Raw genomic sequence first — 12,592 nt, forward strand, 5'->3', positions numbered from 1 at the left:
CATCCAAAACTCAGTGATATCCTTTTTCCCGGACTACACAGCTGCGGTTACCAAACTTCGCAGGAGCTTCTTCGAGGTTAAAAAAGAACTTCGGCGCAGAGAATTTACTTACTCCATGCTATTTCCGGCGAAGTTACGAGTAGTGACGGATGGCAAAACTTGTTTTTTTGACACTCCTGAAGAGGCCCACTACTGGCTCGAGGGGTGGCGACAAGTGGAAGGATCCAGACGGTCGGAGAGACGCCAGCAACAGCGGAGGGTGGAAGAGGACCCCAAGGATCACAGTCGGGAGCAGGAAGACGACAGCACACAAAGGTTGGAGGCTGAAGAATGAAAAAAAGGTGACATGGCGCAAATGGACCTCGCCGACCTTAAAGGACGTATTTAAGGTCCGTCAATAAAGAAGTAGTGGACATGCCGCCGTGTGATATCCAGTTAGTGTGGCCGTCTTCCTCGGACGGGAGGGCAGGCCAGGGTCCGCGGCTGTAGGACTAGCCGTGCGGCTAAGGCGAGACTCAAATGAATAATGATCTTCAAGGAGGGGGTAGACTACGGCGTTCCCCGGACTTCTCACCCCCGAAACGCAAGTACTGTTACAGGGATTGGGTATTAAGCGCTCTGCAATGTTGGGGTGGCGGGTAGTTTTAAATCCGTCTAGCAGGGTGGCAGGGAGGGGGGTGGAGGGAGTGGGTACGTTGTTATGGTTATGTTTTTTCTTGTTAGTGCGCACCACACAGGCACTCGTATATGACACCTTTCCAGACATGGGTCGGCAGTGGCAATGTTCATGTGAATCCGTTATACCAACTACACACTCTAACAGTAGTGACAACACCAGACTCACAGCCATCTGATCGATGGCAGGTCCCCAACACGCAGGTAGCTTCCCTATCGCTAATTACGTGGAATGTACATGGCCTAGGGGACAAAATTAAAAGAGGTTTGGTCTTACAGTGTCTTAAACGATGTTCCCCGGCGGTGGTCCTGTTGCAAGAGACGCACCTCACTGGTGCCGCCTGCCGGGCGTTGGACAGGTGGGGGTTTAGGATGATAGCTCACTTGGAGTTCTCATCGGGTTCTAGAGGGGTAGGTATCCTAGTTTGAAAACAGTTGCCACTCATAATACATAAAACGAAGACGGACGTGGGCGGCTGCTTTGTGGCTCTTATCGGTCAGTAGGAAGGGCACCCTATCAATATAGTGTCAGTTTATGTTCCCCCGGCCCTGCATGCAATCACACTCCCGGCTCTCAGTGACTTCCTCCTCGATCTCCCGGAGGGGGAACTACTGTTTGGTGGAGATTTCAATGCCACAGTGGATGGGACCTTGGACCGGCACCCCGCGAGGGAGAAGACCTTGGGGGTATCGCACCTAGGGAGCTTTATGGATGCACTAGGGCTTGCGGACGTATGGCGGTACCGCCACCCCACGGCGCGACAATTCACTTTTCATTTTGGGGTACATAACAGTTTATCCAGAATAGACTACTTTCTTGCATCCCCAGATAGTTTAAAAAATGTGGACAAGATTGAGATTAGACCCAGGGGCATTTCTGACCACTCTCCAATACTTTTAACATACACATATTACCAAAGGGGGCGGCAGCAAATTTTTCCCATACTCCCTGGATACTTGAAGGTTCCCAAGATCATGAAAACTATGGTCACCACAACACGACACTATTTCCAAGAAAATGCTTCATCGGTCCACTCTCCGACCAACCTGTGGGAGGCCTATAAGACCGTGCTAAGAGGGAAGGCCATCGCTTCTATTACAGGTCATAAGCGAGAACGGCAGCAGGAGCTCACTACTTTAGAATCGGAGTTACAGGAGGCTGACGCCCAACACTCTCACAATCCAACTCCGGCCACGGCCCAACGCTTGCGCCTTCAACAACAACTGCATAGGGAATATCTTAGGGAGGTGACTAAACTCAGACTATCGGCTACAAGACATAAGATATATGAGACCGGCGATAAAGCCGGGAAGGTTCTGGCATGGCTTGATAAAAGGGAGCGAGACAGAAAGTGGATAGCGCAGCTTCGAACAGGGGATAATCTAGTAGTGACCGACCCACGAGCAATAGTGCATCTGTTAGCACAACACTTTCAACAGGTTTACACATCACTGTCGGAGATGTCCGTAGAAGAGGCGCTGTTTTATATAAAAGATATTGCAATGCCCAAACTTACACCGGAGGTGGCCCTTACACTGGAAGCGGACCTTACAACCGACGAGCTGCAGGCGGCGATTGGCTCATTACAATCTGGGAAAGCGATAGGACCTAATGGTATACCCATAGAACTTTATAAAAGGTTGGCGGGGACAGTGGCCCTGCACCTGCTGAATATGGACTGTGACAGTTTACAAACAGGCGAGCTCCCACCGGATCAGCACCTAGCCACTGTGGTGACGATCCCAAAGCCGGGGAAGCCCCCGGAGCACTGTACCTCCTATCGCCCCATTTCCTTAATTAATGCTGAGGCCAAAATTCGAGCAAAACTCCTTGCGATCAGGCTGACCCCACACCTCACAACCCTGATTCACCCGAACCAGTCCGGGTTCATGCCCAATAGGAACACGGCATTGAACTTGAGGCGTCTGCATGGAGTGATGGCCCGCATACCTTATCTTCAAGAGCCAGCCGTTCTTCTGTCATTGGACGCTCGTATGGCGTTCGATATGGTGGAGTGGTCCTTCTTGTTCGCTGTGCTGACGCACTTGGGCTTTGGCCCAAAGTTCTGCACATGGGTACGTCTCTTATATGCAAAACCGCTAGCGCACGTGACGGCTAATGGTCATATATCCCATGACTTTCCACTGTCCCAGGGCACGCGTCAGGGCTGCCCACTGTCGCCGTTGTTATTTGCACTAGTCTTGGAACCGTTAGCTGCATGGATCAGGTGGGAGCCAATGATCCGGGGTCTTAGGTGGACAGAAGGATAGGAGAACCGCATCTCGTTGTATGCGGACAACATTTTACTATATCTGGCCTCCCCTAGACGATCCATTCTGGTACTCCTGAATATATGTGATCAATTTGGTCGGGCGTCTGGGTACACTATAAACTGGTCCTAGTTGATACTCTTTGTGCTCCAGGGCCCACCACTGCAACTCCCAAAGGACTGCCCACTGCAGATTTCTGGGGACGCCTTTAAGTATCTAGGTATCTATATCACGGCGGACCCGGGCGAATTTGTTAAAAGAAATCTCGCGCCTCCCCTAGAGCATTTAAAAAGGGATGCAACTCATTGGGGTGCACTGCCTCTGACACTGCTGGGAAAGGCAGCGCTTTTTAAAATGATGGCGATGCCTCGATTCCTGTACGCGTTGGAAAATACACCGTACCCAGTGCCACCTGACTACTTTAAAAAGATAGCGGCTCAGGTTTCCGGGCTGTTGTGGGGGAGCAAACCTGCACGCATAGCACAGCGCAAATTGACTAGAGGGTAGTATGACGGCGGCATTGCACTCCCCGACATACAACTATATTACTGGGCGGTCCAACTGAAGGTAGTCAATCAGTGGATACACGCCCCGCAGACAGATCCCGCTTTCAAAGCAGATAGGAATGGACTGGGGGTTGGGGGCATGATGTCTGCACTTTATAACAGGAAGCCTACACCAGCGGTAATCGGACCCACAAGGCTGTCGGTCAACCTATGGCATGAAGCACACGCTAAATTAGGCTGGAGGGGAACAATAACCCAACTTACTCCTCTGTGGGACACACAACGTTTGGGCGGCCTTAGGAATTACAAAGGATTTGATAAATGGGACGCAATTGGTATATCCATGGTGGGTGACATGTGGCACAAGGGGGAGGTGATTACATTTGAGAGTCTTCAAACACAGTATGAATTAGCGCCCTCTGAAATCTTTAGATATCTGCAGATAAAACATGCATTACAGGCAGTCTTGCCATCCAGCACTGAGGTTTCCAGAGGCCGCCCCCCTAGAGGATAGGCTGCTGACAGACTGCCTGCATAAGCGGGCGACTTCCTTTACCTACCGAAAATTAGTAAACAATTTACCGGGCCCACACGTGGCACTCAGAGAAAAGTGGTTCCGGGACATGGGCGACTTCGAGGATTCCGAATGGCAGGAGGCGCTGGCCTCCCCGCGGGAGGTGGGAATACCCTCAAGACATAAATTAGTGCAGCTCAAAATTCTACATAGAACCTATTATACAAGACACACTCTTCACAAAATAGGGTCAGCATCGCACCCATACTGCCTGAGACGATGTGGGGAGGAGGGTACATTCTTCCATACTGTGTGGGAGTGTCCAAAGATCATGGAGTATTGGGTAAAAGTAATGAGGACTATATCACAGACGGTGGAGGTGTCGTTAACGCCGGAACCCAGGAGATGCTTACTAAACGTGTGGGAGCCGAACGATCTTACGCGCCCGGCACAGGAGTGGGCCACACTGGGGATAATGATAGCGAAGCGCAACATCGCACAAAAATGGGGTGCAGGAGAGTCGCCAACACTCACTGCATGGTGTGGGGATCTGGATACTGCCATGGTGGCCGAAAAAGCAGTGTTAATCAATCAAGGATGTCCTCAGAAGTGGAGCAGGGTCTGGGGGGCCTGGAATAAATTCAGGGGATACATCTGTGAGCCACCAAGGGTACAGCCGGAGGGGGAGTCTGAAGATGAAAATGACTGGGAGATGTAAATTCAATGGATGGAATATTGTCCTCTGTTGCGATGTATGTAATATCAATACACCAATTTCCGAAAAACCACTGATGTCTGGATATAATGCTTATATGTACTATCTGATTAACTTGTGCCTTGATTATAATTACAATAAAAAGATTTTTTTTTTAAAACAAACAAAAAAGTCAAGTGCCTCGGTAGTCACTTCAGATGGCAGCTTGGCACTGTAGAACGTATGTAAAAAAACTGAAAACCCATAAACACAATATTGTATTGTATTGTAATTGCATTTATACAGTGCTTACTAACCCGGATGAGGTGTCGAAGTGCTTTTTTGGCAAGTAGCACGCTACTCCGAAACGCAAAGGGATTAGTGGTGAATTTGTATTAATGTAGAAAAACATAGGTTTCTTCTACCAACAAAATGCCCTCTTATAGAATTAGATGAAATGGGTATCCGTATGAGTAGAAAATGGGATTCATGGTCGCAATAGATCTACAGGCGTACTCTCACATGCCTTTGTGAATCGGCCCTGAAGCCTTCAACTCCCTATTAGAAAAATTGCAAAGAGGATACAGTCCTTTCTGATTGTTCTTATTGTATATAAATATTCCTGGAATAATACCATCTTAGATGTTTGGCCTTGTTAAAGGCCTGTCAGTGTCTGTTCAACAGTGCTGCAGGAGAACTACTTTACCTACTCCAAAATATCTTTTTGAATAGGCCCATTTATATTTTCTAAGTCTCTTTATTGAAACCTCAAACTTCTCCACATGCATTTAAACTGCTTTGGCTTTTCCTTTCACAATATGGTGCTCATCTCCTGGTTCTTATGAATGAATAAAGTACTTATCAGTGCATCTTCATTTACATAGGCATCATTGCGCTATGACTGATTGAATGTGTGTGTGAGGTTTAAAGAACAGAAAACACTAGTGAAAGAAGTGGGTTTTAGAGCTCTCCAAAAACAGCTGTGATTAGAGGTGCAACAAGGGCAATTCAGTAATTTGTTCCAGAATTTTTAGGGTAACACAGAATAGGCTCTGCTTTTCAGACGTGACCCCCTGAAATGAGAAACAATTGCCCTTAGTGGGAGGCTGAGAAAAGGGGATACTGAAGGTGCTAATATTTGGTCCTGGATTGCTGAAGCACCTGTACCCTGAAGAGCTTGATGAACCAGGCACCAAGGGCTTAAGCGCAATTCTTTTTTCCACTGGTAGCCATTTTAGCTGTGACGGGTCACCGTTATATGGTTGAGTCTATGCAGTCCGAAGACCAATCTTACAGCCATATTTTGAAGAAGTGGTAGTATGGCTATGTTATATAGGTGTTTAGCAATGTTTAGCAACGGCTGTTTATTTAGAAATGCTGGGTGGTGTCGAATGTAATCATGTCATGCCCTGTGACATGGTTTCATGGAATGGTTATATGTGACTTAATGGTTGTGTGCCAATCTTAGAGTTCTCAAGCTAAATATTCTCATTGACAGCCATCCTCTCCCTAGGATACGTGATTTGTTGGCGAACTTGGCCAATAGTAAGTATTTCTCTACTATTGACCTACGTTCGGCCTACCATCAAATTCCTTTGTCAAAAGTGTCACCGCCTCTAACAACATTTATAGAGCCCTTTGGGACTTTTATGTACTTGCGGATGCCTTTTGGCCTGGCATCTGCAGCCAGTGTTTTCGAGATATTTATGGATGAGGTTTTGGCGGTGCGAGCAATATGCAAGCTTTCCAGGATGACATACTCATTAATACAGAAAGTTTGAAGGAACAGCTTGAGCATTTGAGTCATGTATTAAGCAGATTGGAGAAACATGGGGTGACAGTCAATCGAGAAAAAATTACTTTTCTTGCTACTCATATAAAGTATTTAGGACATAGTATTTCTTATCAAGGTATCAGACCCAACATTTTGCTTTTAAAGGCCATTACTGATGCTCCAGTGCCTAAAGATAAGGATTGCTTGACAGCATTTCTTTGGTTGAGTTCATACAATGTCACATTCGTGCAAGGCTGTGCTCTAATTGTACAACCATTGCGAGCACTTATAAGAAAAATGTTTACGTTGGTATGGTCTGAGGAGGAACCAAGGGCATTTGGAAGAGTTAACAAGTTAATTGTTGATGCCCCTACCATAAAACCTTTTATGCATGGCGAACGTAGTGTGATTACAGTGGCACACTGGGGCAAGAGGGTAGCAGGCCCACACAGCAGAGCAGCAATCCTTCAGCGCAGCAGTCCACCAGAGTGGCAGTCCTTTCAGCAGCTCAGCAGTCCTTCTTCCTGGCAGAATTTCCACAAGTTACGAAGTGTACTGAAAAGTTGGTGTCTAAGGTCCAGTATTTACACCCAGTTTTGACTTTGAAGTGGGGAAGAAGCTTCTAGAGGTTTCCCTTTAGAGTCCGTAGGCATCCTGTCTTGGCTCTAGACTAACTAAAGGGGATATACAGCCCTCTGTGTGGAGGCAGGACACAGACTATTAAAGTGTAAGTAGGAGTGTGCCCAGGTCCGCCCTCCCATCCTGCCAGTGAAGGCCCATCCAGGCACACCTAAGCTCTCAATTGTGTGTCACTGTCTAGGAGGAATACATAAAGCCCAACTGTCATCTACACCTAGTCATGTGACCCAGAGACAGGCTACAGGCACTAAATGGCAAAGGCAGGAAAATGCCAACTTTCTAAAAGTTATACATCCAAGGGCGCTGATGCGCGCCCCACCTGCTGCACTGCAAACGTGGTGAACCTTCCCCCAATTTTTTTATCCATTTCTTCAGCATTATCCAATGTAATCCAATGTAATCTGGAAGCATCCATCATAATCATTTGTTTTTAAACACTTTTCAATCTTCAAAACACAGCGGAGACAATGTCCTTTCACCTGCAATCTTTATTTTAGCATCTTGAAAAGTTTACTGAATGCCCATCCAGGCCTTTTTACAGCAACTCCATACATCGAAGGTGAAACAGAACAGAGTAGGCTCATCTCGTTATGTTCCCAATGCATTTCGAGCCTCGTGGGATCTTCTTCAGGGGTTTCTATGAGAAACAAAAGACAATTCAACTAGTTGTTTCCTACTGACCTTCACTATTAAATCCCAATCATAAAAACAAACAAAATACACGCTGTGTGCCCAAACCTACTACCTCCCATTCATTTCTGCATCCCGTGATTCCAGATTACATTGGATTACATCGGATAATGCTGAAGAAATGGATACAAAAATTGGGGGAAGGTTCCCCACGTTTGCAGTGCAGCAGGTGTGGCGCGCATCAGCGCCCTTGGATGTATTGTTCATACAAGCTGTGTTTCGGGATGGTACACAGCACCTGTCTCGCACGCATTAAAGGACGACAGAAAAATTGATAAATAAAAACTTGAAGCATGGTTTCATAAGGGAAGGAGTGCATTCTCAATATATTACATTAACTTTATAGAAATGGCATTTTCAAAATTGTGATTTAAAATCTGGCTTCACCATAAGTTACGATTTCTGATTACAATTCCAAAGACACCAAACATGAACTGGTTACTTTCTCCCAGTTTGGAAATTACAGCTGATTAAATGTAATACGGTAATTCAAATGTTATCCTATGGGGGAGGTAAGCCTTGCAGTAGTGAAAAACGAATTTAAGAGTTTTTCCCTATCAGGACATGTAAAATTGAAAGTTACATGTCCCATTTTTTAAATACACTGCACCCTGCCCTTTTGGCTCTCAAGGGCCTACCCTAAAGATACGTATATGTATTAAAAAGAAAGTTTTAGGCCTGGCAAAAGGTTTCCAGGGCAAAAATGACAGTTTACAACCCGCACACACAGGCTGCAGTGGCAGGCATGAGACATGTTTAATATGCTACTTAAGTAGGTGCCACGATAAGTGCTGGAGGCCCACTTGTACAATTTAATTTACAGGCCCTGGGTATATGTAGTACCACTTTATTAGGGACTTATAAGTACATTAAATATACCAATTGGGGACAAGCCATTGTTACCATGCATTAAGGAGTGAGCAGATGCAATTTAGCACTGGTTAGCAGTGGTAAAGTGCTCAGAGTCCTAAGGCCAGCTAAAACCAGATCAGCAAAAATGAAGGAGGGTTGCAAAAAGATTTAGAGGAAGACCATCCTAGGGCTGACAGGTCTAATAGAACAATGTTGCTGTCCTTAGATTCAGAAAAAGCATTTGATTGTGTGAGATAGAGTTCCTGCAAATGGTGCTGGACAGGTTAGGTACTGGAGAGAGGAAGGAGGAGTGGTTCGTGATCGGGTCTAGGTGCCCAACTGTAACCATCCAAACAAATGCTCAAAGATCAGACAGGATGGTGTTTTCCCTGGCACTCGAGCTCTGGCTCGCTGGAAATTGTAGTGATGCCTTGGTTCAGGGGCTTTGGCAGGAGGGTACATGGGAATTTCATTGCGGGTGAGGGTCCAGATGACATACTGCTTTACTTGGCAGAGTCAAAGCTAACCGTCAACCTCTTGCTTGTCACATATATTCAAGATCTTCAGCGGGCACGTTGGTTTCCAAATAAATTGGAGGAAATTTGTGTTACACCCACATTCGGGGGGGGGTCACCCATGGGTGCCCTTTGAAACTGTATCACTATTGATATTGATGGCTATAATTATATTGGTATTTATGTCACACGAAATTGGGAGAAGTTCCGAGAAGATGTTGAGCACTGGTGAAGCCTGCCTCCGCTTCCCCTGGCAGGGCAGCAATGTTCAAAATGATTATGCTACCTACATTTGTATATGCCTTCAAAAACTCAGCATAATGGGTCCCAGCTGATTTTCTTTTTTACGTTGAGGCAGAAATAGGATACTGCTATGAGCCAAGAAGCTATCCAGTATAGCATTATGGAAACTATTTATGGGTTTATGAGGGAGGATTGCCCTACTGGATATACAGGTTTATTACCGGGCCTCTCAGCTGGTAACCATGAACAAATGGACCTTCGCCCCTAAGGACTTGCCCTTTCTGAGGATCGACAGAACTACGATGGAGCCATAAGGCCACCCAGCTGCTTTATACAGACATAGATATAGGACAACACTTCCACAACACAAGTTGTCAGTAATTAAAATATGGAGCAGGGTCAAAAAACCCTTAAAATGGAATGGAACTTTGACAAAACAAACCCCTCTGTAGACCAGTGACCTATTGAGGAATGTAGCTGTGCCTTACAGGGTTTTATGAAATGGGAAGTAATTAGTATCAGTAATCTGGGGATGGGCCCAAGCCACTGGAGGATCTAAAAAATTAACTATGATTTTGCAGATTCAGAAACATTCAAAAATTAGCAATTAATACACGTTGTGCTGCCCCTACAAGGGGAATGATCGTTGAGTATACCTCCCCACTGGAGGACAGAATTTGATCCGAGATTATCCCACAAAAAGTCATATCCCTAATCAATAGGAAAAGAATCAAATGCACACCAGACCCACTTGGGGACCTGAAGAGTAATTGAGAGAAAGATCTGGGATCCTTCCTGGAAGAGAAATTGGAGGTGTTGCACGGTGTCCTTATAGAGGTCTATATAAGTGCTGGTTCCCGACTGGTACTACTAAAAGTGTTACACAAAGCATATCTCACTAAAATACTCCTTTCCAAGACTGGAAGTGGGGCAACAGATTGTGCCTACGAGAGTGTGGGCTAAAAGGATTTTTTTCACACACATTTGGAATGTCTGCAGCTGAAGCTCTTTTGGATATTGGCTGGAATGTGTCTTGCTGATCTGACAAGCGTTCCAGGTTGTCCACCAGACATGCAGACAGTACCAGGCATCTGTAGAGAGAACACTATGCAACGCTACTCCAAATCTCTTTCAGCTTAGGGTTCATAGTTGCCAGAAGGAAGGTTGTCCAATGGTAAGGAGTGGGGCGTGGTTCCCCCTCCAGAGCTGGCACAATTAAAAATGGATAGAGACAGGTGTGCGTTGGCTGAAGAACAGATATATAAATGCAGAGGATGCTCCAAAAAATGGGAAAACAATATGGCAGACATGAGTGATGGGCTCTATAGGCTCAGGGTGCGAGGTGCTATTTCCAGGGGGTGATAGATTACAAAATATGTGGTGTATTTAATGTGCTCTATACAGCATATTTTGTTCTTGTACTGCTGGATTGTGATGCTGGTTGTTGTTTGTTGCAAGCTTTCAATAAAAAGATATTTTAAAAAAAAGATCAGCTAGATGTCCATGTGAGAAGTTGACCTGATGTGTGATGGCACTAGTTCTAGTGTACACCTTATATCAGTCCAAACAACCCTTATGGTGATTGGTTGTAAAGTCAACCTTATAGACCAGCTATCCTAGTGGTAGCATGGACAAGAGCAGTCTTAGGCTAAACTCTGAATGGCATGTGAAGCCAGCTGTGATACCATATATAATCCCTTGAATACCAAATGAAAGGACACCACAACAGATATATATATAAAATAAAGTGTATTTATTTTAGTCAAACCCTCAGCACCCTTTATGAGATTAGAGGTAAGTACAACACAGTCTTATTCAAGCATACATTAAGTCACACAGGTAAGTAATACAGTTAGGCCCTAGGGGCCACGCAAACCATATACTAAAGAAGTGGTATAAGGACCACTGTCACGGAAATAGGATAGGCCTAGGCCTAGGGAATCGCTGGGGCTACCCTACACTAGCAACAGTTAGGAAGTGGGAGGCCCACGGGATTCAGGTGCAGAGTGGAAACACTCACGCGTAATGTGTAAAAGTCGATAGAATTACTAGCAGTTAGAAATTAACAGTTTAAGGACACTTCTGAAGCAGCTAGAGAGTCGAGACTCAGAAACTAGACCCTAGGATAGTCACTACCCTTGTGAGCACCGAAGTACCCAAGTTACCTAGCCTACGGGCTGCGGGTGCATAGGTGTGAACTTGCGTCGGGTTTCGTCGTGGACTTCAATGGATGCCTGAAGGAAAGTTGCTGACAGGCAGTCAGTGAAGAGTGTCCGGTGGATCCCAAGGCTGGGATCAAGAAGAGAGGATACCTGCAAGCAGAAGGGACAGAGTCAAGGTCACTAGCCAGTGACCACGTGGAACCAGGAAGGAACCAGGCGATGTCGTGAAGATTGCAGGTGAAGGGTGAAGCTTGTCGCTGCAGCCATGGGTACCAGGAGACGTCGAGGACGACCAGGACCAGGAGGCGAGCTGTACCACGAAGGCTCTTGCTGTCGGCGGCATCGAAGTCGAACTAGGACTCACCAAGCCTTGGCAAGCGAAACCCACGAAGAACAGAGGACTTGCTTCTGGTGCAGACCAGGAAGGTCTGGGGTGCTTCTCTTTTGCAAAGAAGCGGGAGCCAGTCTGGAGGAGCCAAACTAGCAGTGAAGATTTCAAGGTGTGTCATCACAAAGGCCGCTAGCCAACGGGCAAGCAACCGGACAGACGCGGCAAGCAGGAAAATGCAGAAGGGCCCCACGCAGGACTCGTGGAGTGTGGGGGGCTGATCTTCGTTGCAGATGGTGCTTGGGGTTGGGGCTTCTCAATCCCCGGTGCACAACTTCGAGGGTGCCTCAGAAGCTGCGCTGGAAGATACTCGCCACTTTTCCCAGGTAGCCGGTCCCACGTCTCTCGTCGCCTCCACGGATCTCAGCTCGGCTGTGGATGTGGATCGGGGTCGGAGAAGTCTGGAAGTCAAGGCTCTGGTCGGGCTCTGCAGTCGGTCCCTCATAGAACTTCAGCAAAGCAAAGGGTAGTCTCTTGATGGTGCCTGTTTGCACAGGGTAGCCACTCCTTGGCCACAAGGGAGATTCTTCAGTCTTCTTCTTTCGTCGAATGTCGAAGGTCCAGAGTTTCTGTTCAAGTTGCAGGTTCAGGATAATCTAATCTCCTGGGGCCCAGCTACCACTCTTATACTAATCTGGGGGGCTGGGTTGCCTGCTAGGTCACGCCTTA

At 46.5% G+C, this 12,592-nt stretch overlaps 1 long non-coding RNA gene across 1 annotated transcript in view; it reads right to left on the minus strand.

The window, feature by feature from the left end:
- Positions 1-7,532: 7,532 nt before the first annotated feature.
- The window catches only part of LOC146868154 (uncharacterized), a 77,851-nt gene continuing 72,791 nt past the window's right edge, over positions 7,533-12,592 (minus strand). Inside the window, exon 3 of the long non-coding RNA XR_014966183.1 lies at positions 7,533-7,710. This is a non-coding gene — a long non-coding RNA (uncharacterized LOC146868154). The remainder of the gene's footprint in view (positions 7,711-12,592) is intronic.

Source organism: Triturus cristatus, chromosome 1_2 (assembly GCF_964204655.1).
Source record: "Triturus cristatus chromosome 1_2, aTriCri1.1, whole genome shotgun sequence".
Classification (NCBI taxonomy): Eukaryota; Metazoa; Chordata; class Amphibia; order Caudata; family Salamandridae; genus Triturus; species Triturus cristatus.